This window comes from Suricata suricatta, chromosome 17 (assembly GCF_006229205.1).
Source record: "Suricata suricatta isolate VVHF042 chromosome 17, meerkat_22Aug2017_6uvM2_HiC, whole genome shotgun sequence".
Taxonomy (NCBI): domain Eukaryota; kingdom Metazoa; phylum Chordata; class Mammalia; order Carnivora; family Herpestidae; genus Suricata; species Suricata suricatta.
This window is the reverse complement of record NC_043716.1, coordinates 52,478,351-52,490,508: the sequence shown is the minus strand read 5'-3', so window position 1 is coordinate 52,490,508 and position 12,158 is coordinate 52,478,351.

Below are 12,158 nucleotides of genomic sequence, written 5' to 3'. Positions count from 1 at the left end.
ATAGAAATGATGAGTCATAGTGACCTAGGAGGAACAATGGTGCTGTCCCCTTCCCTTGGGATTTCAGAGAAGATGGTTCCTTCCCTCTCTCTTTCACTTATGCGTTTATTCCTAGCCAGGCGCTGTGGTAGGTGCTGGGAATAAACAGATAAAAGAGCCACAGTTCCTGCCTCTGAAGAGCTGACAGCCTACTAGGCATGATGAAGAGGTATATATACCACGTGACAAGCGCCATGATGGGATGTAAGGGAGACGGTATGGAGCAGTGGTTAAAAACCAGTGGAGCCATCAGACACAGGTCTGAATTCTAGCTCTGCCATTTTTCGTCTTTGCCACTTGATATATTAATTCACTTTGCTAACCTTCACTTTCCTCCTTCATTGGGTTATTGTGAGGAGTACATGAAATAAGGAAAGAGAACTGCTCATCCCAATGCTTGGTACATACTGAGTGCTCAATCTGGGGGGTTGTGATTGTGGATAATACGGACAGGGTGTGCTGTAGGTGTGGAGAAGGGGGTGTGCTCTCCGCCTGGAGGCGAGGGGGAGGATGGGAGGCAGGGAGGACTTCACTCAGGAAGGGGTCTCCAAGCACCAACTCTTCTTTCCTGAGAGTGGCCCCCAAATCGTGTCTTCCCTTGTCCTAGCGCCCCAAGGAGTCACATTGGTGAAGTTGACAAACAGCTTTCAATAAGCGAAAATCTCTACAAGGTCAGGTGGGCAACTCTCGGTGGTACTAGATTCTTGCTGCCTTGTCTTGTCTAGTTTCTTTATTGGACACTTTCTGGGAGAGACAAGGATGACTAATGAGTGAATGAACTTTTATTACGACCATCATGTGCCTGGCTTTTTTGCATATATTATCTAATTTAACCTTACTCAGCAATCCTCTGGAGAAGACCACTCTTCTTCACATTATATGGACAGTGGGAGTGAGGCTCAGGGACATTAAGCTAATCATCAAGATTGAGCAGGTGGCAGGCGGAGCTGAGATTGAGACCCCGTCAGTGTAGCCCCAAGTTGATAGGTTTTCCACAGCATGCAGCTGCCTTTTTCACATGGAATCCTCAACCAAGAGTTGTGGTTCAGGAAGGGACTGTGGAGATTCATTCAGTGCTTTTAGCTCCATAGATGGAAAAATGCCGTGGCATAGAGGACTTTTTTTTTTCCAAAAAATTTTAAATGTTTTTTAAATTTATTTTTGAGAGACAAAGAGCGACAGTGCGAGCAGGGGAGGGTCAGAGAGAGAGGGAGACACAGAATCGGAAGCAGGCTCCAGGCTATGAGCTAGCTGTCAGCACAGAGCCCGACGCATGGCCCGAACCCACAAACCGTGAGATCATGACCTGAGCCGAAGTCAGACGCTCAACCGACTGAGCCACCCAGGCACCCCATAGAGGGCTTTTAAAACTCTAAATTTCAACCTTTTATGCCTCTCGGTTAGGGTTGGGAGGAGGGAGAGCAGAGAGTTTTCCTCTCCAGGGGAGCCTAAGTACCTGGTGGTATCACCACATTGGTGCCAACACGCCATTACCGGTGCATAATGGGAATGCCACAAAGCACAGAGCAGTGTTCCAGTGCCTCTCTTACCAGGAGCCTGGGGAAGTATGACAACTCCCACAGGCTAGGACTCCACACACTGGTGGTCCTTCTAGTGGTCGTTAGTACTGAGCTCTCTCCTGCCTCACCTGCAAGCCAGCAACTGTCAACCGTGGGACAAACTGAGCATCCAGGCTGGCACAGCCCCTCTACTGAGCTCAAAGTTCTTTGCAGCTCACATTCTCCATCTTGTGGACATTTATCCCTGGCAGATCTCAGAAGCTGGTAACTGTGCAGGAGAACTGCTAAGCTTATGGTTCAGGGAGATGAGCTTCTTTTGCCCGATATGCAGGGAAGCTCGGACAAAATGAGAAACTTTACTTGTTTTCTTCCTAGCCACCCCTTATGCTTTATCTCCTTTCTGTGTAGCTTAAACACTTTTCCGCATAAAAATGATTTTTTTCCATAGTCAACAGCCGGTGTGTGTGTGTGTGTGTGTGGTGTGTGCGCACGCGCGTGCATGCGTGAGCATGTGCAGCTCTGTGTGGGAGGCACCATATTTTTGAGGATCTGTCTGCTGGAAACACACCCCACTTGGCCATGATCCTATTCTGGCAGGCCCTCTTACATAACCTGCCACCTCTTCAGGTGTTTTCCAGAAGAGGCAGAAGATACTCGGGGCACAGAGTTGAGCATCAAAACTTGGAAAATAGAATTGAATCCTTCCTTCCATGACCTGATAATGCAAGAATACTAAGCCATTTATGCATCTGTTAGCCAATTTTTTCTTTATTTTTTATTTGAGAGAGAGAGAGAGAGAGAGAGAGAGAGAGAGAGAGAGAGAGAGAGATTCTTAAGTAGGCTCCATGCTCAGCACAGAACCAACACGGGGCTCTATCCCACAAGCCTGGGATCATGACCTGAGCCAAAATCAAGATTTGGATGCTCAACTGACTGAGCCACCCAGGTCCCCTGCCAATTTTTTTCTTTAAATTGGACCTTAGGGTGCATGGAATTGGAATAATCAAAATAATTGAACTCTAATACACTCATCACACTTATCCACAAATGGTTCTTCTTTCTCTTCCCTTCCTTCCCTCCCTCCCTTCGTTCTCACATAATAAGAACCTAAAGCAAAATCTAGGATCTTAACAATAACCTACATTTAACCATATTTCCATCCCTCACCCCACCCATCTCTCTTTCTGAGGTTGTGATCATCTTGATTCCTATGCCCATTACTCCATCTTTTTAGGTAGTTTTGTTGCATTTATATGCATTTCTAAAAATACATCTTTTATTTTAATTTTTTTGACTTAGAATTATATTGCTAAGTGTCTTCATTTTGCATGTTGCTGTAAGTTGTTGTTTTGAGTGTTGTGTATGTTTGGTTGAGTAAATAGGTTGCAAATTTTTCATTTGTTCTCTCACTGCAGGAGGCACCTGGGCTGTCCCTGGTTTTTATTTGCTGTGGGCAGCACTGCTGTGAGCTTTCTCCTACACGTCTTTAGTACATGTGTGAACATTTGTCTTTATTTCTCTGTCTTCAAAGCATTTATTCACACCCACTGCATGTTCTGTCCTGGTCTTGGTGGAGAGTGTGGCATTCCTCATGTCAAACCAGGCTGGGGAATGGGGTGTCTGGTTGGCTCAGTCGGTAGAACATGTGAATCTTCACCTTGGGGTGGTGAGTTTTTTTATTTTTTAATTATTATTATTTTTTTAATGTCTCTTATTTATTTTTGAGAGAAGAGAGAGACAGGGTGAGCAGGGGAGGATCCGAGAGAGAGAGAGAGAGAGAGAGAGAGAGAGAGAGAGAGAGAGAGAGAGATACAGAATCCGAAGCCAGCTCCAGGCTCTGAGCTAGCTGTCAGCACACAGCCCGACGTGGGGCTCAAACCCATGAACCATGAGATCATGACCTGAGCTGAAGCCAGACACTTAACTGACTAAGCCACCCAGGCGCCCCAAGGTGGTGAGTTAGAGATTCCTTAAAAATATAAAATAATGAAAACAACAGATTGGTTCTTTAAAAAATGTTAGGGGATTAGGCTGCAAGGCATTCTGCCAGAAAGGGACATGACATATTGAAACAAACCTGGGGTTTTGGTTCAGATTGATTTGATTTAAGGTCCACCTGGGCCACTTACCAGGTCTGTGAATTGGGCAATGTTATGACATCTTTGAGTCCCAGATTTGTCATTTTTATTTTATTTTTTAAAAATGTTTTAATGTTTTATTTATTTTTGATACAGAGAGAGACAGAGCATGAGAGGGGGAGGGACAGAGAGAGGAGACACAGACCCGAAGCAGCTCCAGGATCTGAGCTAGCCGTCAGCACAGAGCCCAACGTGGGGCTCGAACCCATGAATGTGAGATCTGACCTGAGCTGAAGTCGGAGGCTTAACCGACTGAGCCACCCAGGGGCCCCAGTTTTGTCATTTTTAAAAAAAAGGTTATTGGGGAGCCTGGGTGGCTCAGTAAGTAAAGTGTCTGGCTTCGGCTCAGGTCATGATCTCCCGGTTTGTAGGTTCGAGCCCTGCGTCAGGCTCTGTGCTGACAGCTAGCTCAGATCCTGGAATCTGCTTCAGATTCTGCGTCTCCCTCTCTCTCTGACCACCCCCCCCCCCCCCCGCTCACACTGTCTCTGTCTCTCAAAAATAAATAAAAAACGTTAAAAAATGTTTATTTATTTGTTTTGAGAGAGAAAGAGTGCGCACACACATGCACAAGTGAGGATAGGGCAGGGAGAGAGGGAGAGAGAGAATCTCAAGTAGGCTCCATATTGTCAGCTGATATGGGGCTTGATCTCACCCACTGAGAATCAAAATCAAGGGTCAGACACACAACTGACTGAGCCACTCAGGCATCCTTCAGGTTTGTAATTTCTTTAAACCTATTTTTAATGTTTTTGTATATTTTTGAGGGAGAGACAGAGAGAGCAAGTGGGGGAGGGGCAGAGAGAGAAGGTGGTAGAGGATCCAAAGTGGGCTCTGTGCTGACAGCAGAGGGTCCAGTGTGGGGCCTGAACTCCCACACCACGAGATCGTGACCTGAGCAGAAGTCAGATGCTTAACCGACGAGCCACCCAGGCACCCCTCAGTTTTGTCATTTTTAAAATGGGGAGCAATAAGACCTCTTGACAGGGTTGTGAGGAATAAATGGGGAGAAGGATGCTTGACAGATAGTTGGTGCTCAATCCATGGGAGCTGCTATTAACCTGAAATGTAATGTGAGCTCCTTGCCAGGCCGAGTGTCCATTCGGCAAGAACCCCATAGGGGAGACTTGAATAACTGACTTGGAGGGAAGCAGTGTATGAGTGTTTCCCCACAGAGACTTCAGGTGAGTCTCCTCAGGACTGGGGAGTTTGGGTGCCCTTATCAAAAATATGGATTTCCACTGGCTTTCTGAATAAGCATCTCTTGGGGTGACACTTGGGAATCTGCATGACTAGAATGTTCTGTGGGTGAGTCTGACATGGAGACAAGTTTAGGAACTACTGGGTTAGTGGCTTCTAACATCCCTTTTAACCTTTGTGCTTTAAGGAACTGTTCAGGAAGGCTTTCAGTTTCCCAAGAGAGGTTAGGATCTCTGGGGGGCAGTAGGATGATACTGAAGGGAATTAAGAAGACCATCTAGATTTCTTAGGAGAGGAGGGAGGACATGAGCCAGACAGCCACATGAGGCCACTCTAGGGAGTGCCTTTTGTATAGAATACAGTGGGAATGACCCCCAGCCCCTCGGAGCCCAGCATAGTGCTCTATAGGATGCATCCTCCTGGGGGTGCCTGGGGGGCTCAGTCGGTTGAGCATCCGACTCCGGCTCAGGTCATGATCTCATGGTTCATGGGTTCAGGCTCCGCTTTGGGCTCTGTGCTGACAGCTCAGAGCCTGGAGCCTGTCTTTGGGTTCTGTGTCTCTCTCTCTTTCTGACCCTCCCCTGCTCATGCTCTCTCTCTCTCTCAAAAATAAAGAAAACATAAAAAAAAAGATGCATTCTCCTGAAACAGTGCAACATATTCCTATGTTTCTACTTAGGAAAAATGTCTACTTATATTATTTTTCTCTAGAGATAGACTAACTGGCTTTGCATCTGGATTCATCCCTTACTGTTTTGTGACTTTGGGCATGTCACTACAACTTCTCTGCGACTCAGTTACCTCATCTGTAAGACCTGGATGATAATAATATATACTGCCCAGGGCTGTTGTAAGGATAAAATGGGTTAATATATAAGACTTAATAAAAAAGCTCCTGTAGTGTCTTGCACCTTGAAAGAGAAAGGTTGGTGTTACTTCTTTCATTATCACCACCACCACCACCACCACCATCATCACCGTCAATCACTATTCTGTCATACATTTCATGTATAGGATTCTATGTATGATCATCTAAAAATGCAACCAGTCCTGGGGTGCCTGGGTGGCTCAGTCGGTTGAGCGTTGACTTTGGCTTAGGTCATGATCTTGTGATTTGCGGGTTTGAGGCCCAGCTCAGGCTCTGGGCTGACAGCTTGGAGACTGGAGCCTGTTTTGGATGCTGTGTCTCCCTCTCTCTCTCTTTACTCCTCCCCTCCCCTTCTCAAAAATAAAATAAACATTAAGAAAAAACATTTTAATGCATCCAGGCTGTTTAGAAAATAATAAAATAAGGAAAGGAATTTTGAGCAAGGAAATATAGTATTTCTGAGTAGAATATAAAGATGCAAAAGATTGCTAGTTAATAGCCAAATATTTGTTCTTTCCTGGTTTTACAGCAATAGAAGTTTTAGCGAGGCACATGGCTAGGGAGTAAAAAAAACAAATCACATTTCCCAGCCTCCTTGCAGGTTGGTGTGGTGACATAACCAAGCACTTGCCAAGAGGAGGTGGGAGTGGAAGCCATGTTTGTAACTTCTGAGTCATGCCCTTAAGAAGAAAGGAGCAAGTTCTCTCCTTCCCTTCTTCTCTTTCTCTTCCTGGGAAGTGAAAGTGGTGGGAGAAGGTGAAGCAGCCACCTTAGACCTTGAAATGGGAGCCAGGTCTTGAAGATCACAGAGCCATGGGTGAGAAGGGCCCTGAGACCCAGGGGGCTGCCTTGTCAGCTTTGGGCTGCTTACCTTTGGATGTCAGAGGAAAGATAAACACACATTTTTGTCTTGTCTATACTATTGTTACATTGGCTCTTAACACAATAGCTGAATTGGTATCCTACATCATGTAGTTGTTATGTATATAAAAAGTAAACATCCTACCAGGTGGTAAAAGAGCAAAGGAGTAGGTAAGAAAGGAAGACAAAATACTTATTTGAGTGATGTAAAGATAGAAATATGGGGATGGAAGAATGGGAACAGGTCTAAGGGGAGGCAAGAGAGGTGGCTAGGGACAATTACTTTCAGGGTCATCCAAGATTTCTTAAATTTTTTGCCCTGGGTGCCTCTCTTTAGTTCCTAACCATGGAAGGAAAAGAGGGGGGGAGGAGAGAGGGATCAGAATTGGGAAGAGGTTTGATAGTAACATGGAAAAAGAGGAGAGAGTGGGGTGAACTTGGTGGAGAGGAATTAGAGGAGAAAGAAGGTAGAGGGGAAAGGGGAAAAGGAAGGAGTAAGGGTAATCTTCAACTTACTGGTTCAACATGAAAGTTTTTAATTCAGGAAGACTATTCCTTTACATTTGATATTTTATTAGTGGGAATAGATAGAAGGTCTTATTTGATCTACCAGCTCTAAAAATTAGGGATAGACAGGGAGAAAAACACTGTTGAAAAAACTAAACGAGGAGGATGTGACAAAGGACAGGAATGTGTGACAGTCAGGTGAGTGTCAGCAGCCTGACACCCTCACAGCCAAATTTGAAGTGAGGCCACAGGGTATTGGTTGTGGCTGAATGAGAGGCAAACCTATTTTTATGAGAGATCTGCAGAGGAACTTCGGTCACACATTCTCCCCATTTGCAGGAGTCCAGTGCATGTGTCAGCGCTTTTGTGTTTTGTTCTGTCCTCTCTCGTACCACAGTGTGCCTGGTGGTCAATGACTGTGAGACACATTAAATAAAGCCAGTCTGGAAAAAATCCCCAGATTCTAGCACTGCCTATGTCTCATATGTATCCAGTCATCAACGACCTCATTGCCTGCCTTGAAATTTTCCTATAGCCCAAGGCATGGAGAAAGGGGGTTCCAGACTTCAGGGAGGGCTCGTGGGGATAGAGGGCAGCCCACTGGATGTTGCAATTGTCTGGAATTGCTGTTTGGTCCACAGTTAATGGTTATGCCCCAAAGCATAATTTAAATAGGGCTTTGTTTCCTTCAGAGAGATGGGAGAGAGTCTTGGTAGGAATGAAGGTAGATGGTAGTAGATATAGGAGAAGAGACAATTTTTTTCCTTAGGGAAAGGCCCTAAGAAAGGGGTCTTGCCTTGAGGTCTCTTTCCACACTGAGATTCTTCCAGTAGGAAAGCTCTGTGATTCTCTTATCACTGTGTTCTTGAGTGCCTACTGTGCTCAGGGAGCTATGTGGTGTGGAGTCATTTGTCCACATGCTCTACCTGCCCCAGGAGATTGTTGACTCGTTGAGAGCAGTACCCAGGCCGGCTTCTTCATTGCCTCCATCAGAGCACTCAGATACGCCTTATCCTTTGGATAAATAATGATTACATAAGATGCAATGACAAGACACAGGCAATAAGTACTCTTGGTATGTGTTGAGAATCCATCCTGGTCACAGAACTTGGTTTGGGCTGTAAAGAAGGCTTCCTGGGTATTTTTGTTTATCATGGAAATGTTGGCTTTTTGTTTTCCCTCTTATTTCCAGAAATGCTTTCAGCCTCACAAGACTAAATCATCAATCAACATTTACTCTCCAGATACTGTCCTATGCCAGACACACAGGATGCACTTAATAACCTCTTTATTTAGTTTATGCTTCAGGTAGAAGACAGATGAGAAAGATTTCTCCCATCTATCAATTCCTGCTTCTGCATTCTATTTGGAAAAACAACTCTCAATTAAAAAATAAGCATATTTAAGGATTGTTTTCTTGGAAACTTAGGAATGAAAGGATATTAAGAAATTAGTTCTCCTAAGGAAAATGGTCATGATGGAAAAAAAGGAGACAATTTGTATAATAGGATCTCAATTTCAGAAAAACAATATACATCTAAAATAAATAGGGAAGTCCTATTACCAGAATATTAGCAGTGAGGCCATTGGATTGTGGTGTTTTTTACTTTCTGCCTTCTGGATCTTGAAAAATTTCTATAGTGAATATATGTTACATTTAAATCAGGAAACAAGAATTAAAAAATAACTAAAGAAATTCTCTTAGCTGGGTAGGGGGCACACAGATGTGCATTTTATTATTATTTATCATTTATTTATAGGTTATACATACCTTGTATAAAATACTTAACAGTCCCTTTTTTTTTTCAATTGCAGAACCTCTTGTTTAAATAAAATTTAATCTGGATGCTATCTTAATTAAAACAAGGGGTTACCTGGAGGTTAGCCTAACATATGATCTATCCTAGAGAAGGTTCCATATGTATTGGAGAAAAGTATGTATTCTGCTGCTGTTGTAGGGAATGTTCTGTATGTCTGTTGGGTCCATTTGGTTCAAGTCCAATGTTTCCTTCATAAACTTAGATGTCTAAGTCTCTCCTCAGGTTTGGGGAGCTTCAGCTATTTCTTTTTTTTTTTAATTAAAAAACTTTTTTTTTAATGTTTTTTATTTATTTTTGAGAGACAGAGAGAGACAGCACCAGCAGGGGAGGGTCAGAGAGAGAGGGAGACACAGAATCTGAAGCAGGTTCCAGGCTCTGAGCTAGCTGTCAGCACAGAGCCTGACATGGTGCTCGAACCCATGGACCGTGAGATCATGACCTGAGCTGAAGCCGGATGCGTAACCGACCGAGCCACCCAGGTGCTCCTCAGCTATTTCTTTAAATACACTTTTGACCTCCTTCTATCTCTTTTCTCTTTATGCAACTCCAGTTATTCTGATGTTTGTATTTCTGATGAGGTCTCATAGATCATGTGGTATTTCTTTGCTCTTTTTCATTTTTATCTCTTTGCTCTCTTCCGAGATTATTTCAAAATCTCTATTCTGTAAATCAGTAATTCTGTCTTCTGTCTGGTCTATTCTCCTGTGATGCTCTTGTATTGCATTTTAAGATTTTATTCACTGAATTCTTCAGCTGCAGAATTTCTTTTTTTTTCTTTTATAGTTTATTATCAAGTTGGTTTCCATAAAATACCCAGTGCTCATCCCAAAAAGTGCCCTCTTCTGTGCCCATCACCCCAGTTCCAGAATTTCTATTTGATTCTTTTAAAAAAATGATTTCGATCCTTTCTTTATTTTATTTTTTTATGCTCTTTTTATTTATTTTGAGAGACAGAGAGTGCACGTGTGCATGCAAGCAGGGGAGGGGCAGAGAGAGCGCGTGCATCCCAAGCAGGCTCCATGCTCAGTGTGGAGCTGGATGAGAGACTTGATCCCATGACTGTGAGATCACAGCCTGAGCTGAAATAAACAGTTGGACGCTTAACCGACTGATCCACCCAGACACACCTGATTTCTTTCCCCTCTTTACTTTTCTTATTTTGTGCACATACTGTTTCCCCAATTTTGTTCAATTGTTTTCCTGTGCTTTCTTGAGACCTTAAAGCAACTGTTTCAAAGTCTTTATTAGGTAGATTGCAGAATTTTGTGTCTTTGAGTTTGGTTACTAAAGATTACTGTTTTCTTTTGATGAGGTCACGTGTCCTTTATTCTTCATGTTCTTTGGAGATTTGTGTTGGTATTTTCTCATTTGAAGTAGCAATCACTTCCAATCTTTACTAATTGGCTTCAGGTAGGAGATATTTTCATTGGTTCTCTTCTGTCTGGGACTTTCTCCAACCTGGTATGGATACACCTACTTCCTGCTTCTTGCTCCCTTTTGTGGCAGAATTCACAGGTTGGTAGGTCTTCTATCTTACAAGGCACTGGCTGTTGGAAGCCTCTTTTCTTTTCCAGAAGGTGGCGCTATAGCTCAAGTTTGTAGATTTCATTTCCCATAGGGCTAGGCTTGTTTTCTGAGTGCACTCTTTCCTGGTCTACCAGAGGCTGCCCTTGCCACCACACTTGGGAGTTTGCCCAACGAACTGGCTGCAGGGTGGGTGGGAAAGTATAGGTGTAACACCTGGGGTCTTCAGGGTTCCCACAGTCCAGTCTGTGGAATCCTGGGTCATGTTTTCTCATTAGCTCATAGGGGAGTTTCCTGTTAAAGTCCTGAATGCAGTCAGCAAGGACCACATCCCTTTAATGTCCTTTGATATTCTTATCTGCCTCTTTCCTGGTTTCTTCCCTGGCCCCTGTCAGGGTTGTTGCAGGAGGGAAATGGGTTTTCCCAGCGTGACCCACACGCTGGAGAAGGTAGGCACTCACTCACCCTCTCCCTTTTCCGCTCGGGAGAGGTCGCTGCAGACTAATTCAGCCCCACAGTCTGCTGCCTTGAGGGAGGAGTTGTGCTGGCAAAGTTGCTCCTATCCTCTTTGATGTGTCCACTTTTGTATTTTTTCCCCTCCACTGGAGTGCTGGAATCTCTCCTTGGGAAGCCTAGGCTTCTTCAAAAGCTCCTATCCATCGGTATCTGCCCACTAGCACTCCCCAGACGGGCCCCGAATGTAGCTGGGGAGGGTGGGGGCTAGCTCATTGGTACTGTTCGTTCTGCAGTCCTTACCAAGGTCTGTCTGCCTATTACTCATTGCACAGATGGGCAAGAGTCTGTCCTCCTGGGTCTCTTGGTGTATGGTACTGGACTCCACAACTTCCACAGAAACACTATTGTTTGTGGACACATGCCAATTTTTAGTTGTTAAAGTGGGGGGGGGAGGGTAGAAAGAAGAGATGTCACATGCCCCCATGATGCTCTCATTTTTTTTAAGTTTATTTATTTTAGAGAATAGGAGAGCACATGTGCACAGAGGAGGGGCGGAGAGAGAGGGAGAGAGAATCCCAAGCAGGTTCTGCACTGTTATTGCAGAGCCTGATGCAGGGCTCAAACTCATGAACCAACTGTGAGACATATCCTGAGCCAAAATCAAGAGTCGGATACCCAATCGACAGAGCCACCCAAGCACCCTGCACTATCTAATGTCCTTTTATCACTAATGATATATTCCTTTGTATGATGCACCAAGGGGCGTTTATCCATTCACTTATTGAAGGACATTTGGATTGCTTCCAATTTGTGGCAATCATGAATAAAACCGCTATAAACATTTGTGTTCAAGGTGCTCTTTTAGCACTCCAAGGAGACCCTACAACTAGCCCTTGCGGTCTGTGACACACTGATTTCTTTTCCATGGCCACAGTGCTGTTGGTGGTTTTTCAGCTTACAAGAGCAGAAGAAACCTGCCATACTATTGTTTCCTAGCACTTGCTTGCCAAACATTTGCTTCTCAGTTTCTTAAAAAAAAGAAAAGAAAAGAAAGAAAGTCAGCAGAATAAAAAATGATTAGGATTATGAATGGAAACCACAATAATGAGAAACCAGAAGTAAGAGAGTGTAGTCTTCTGTCTCTGCAGGGTAGGCCCAGATGGAGTCCAACATGACTGGGTTGTGTAGATGGAAGAAGTGAGTTTTGTGGCCAGAACCATGAATC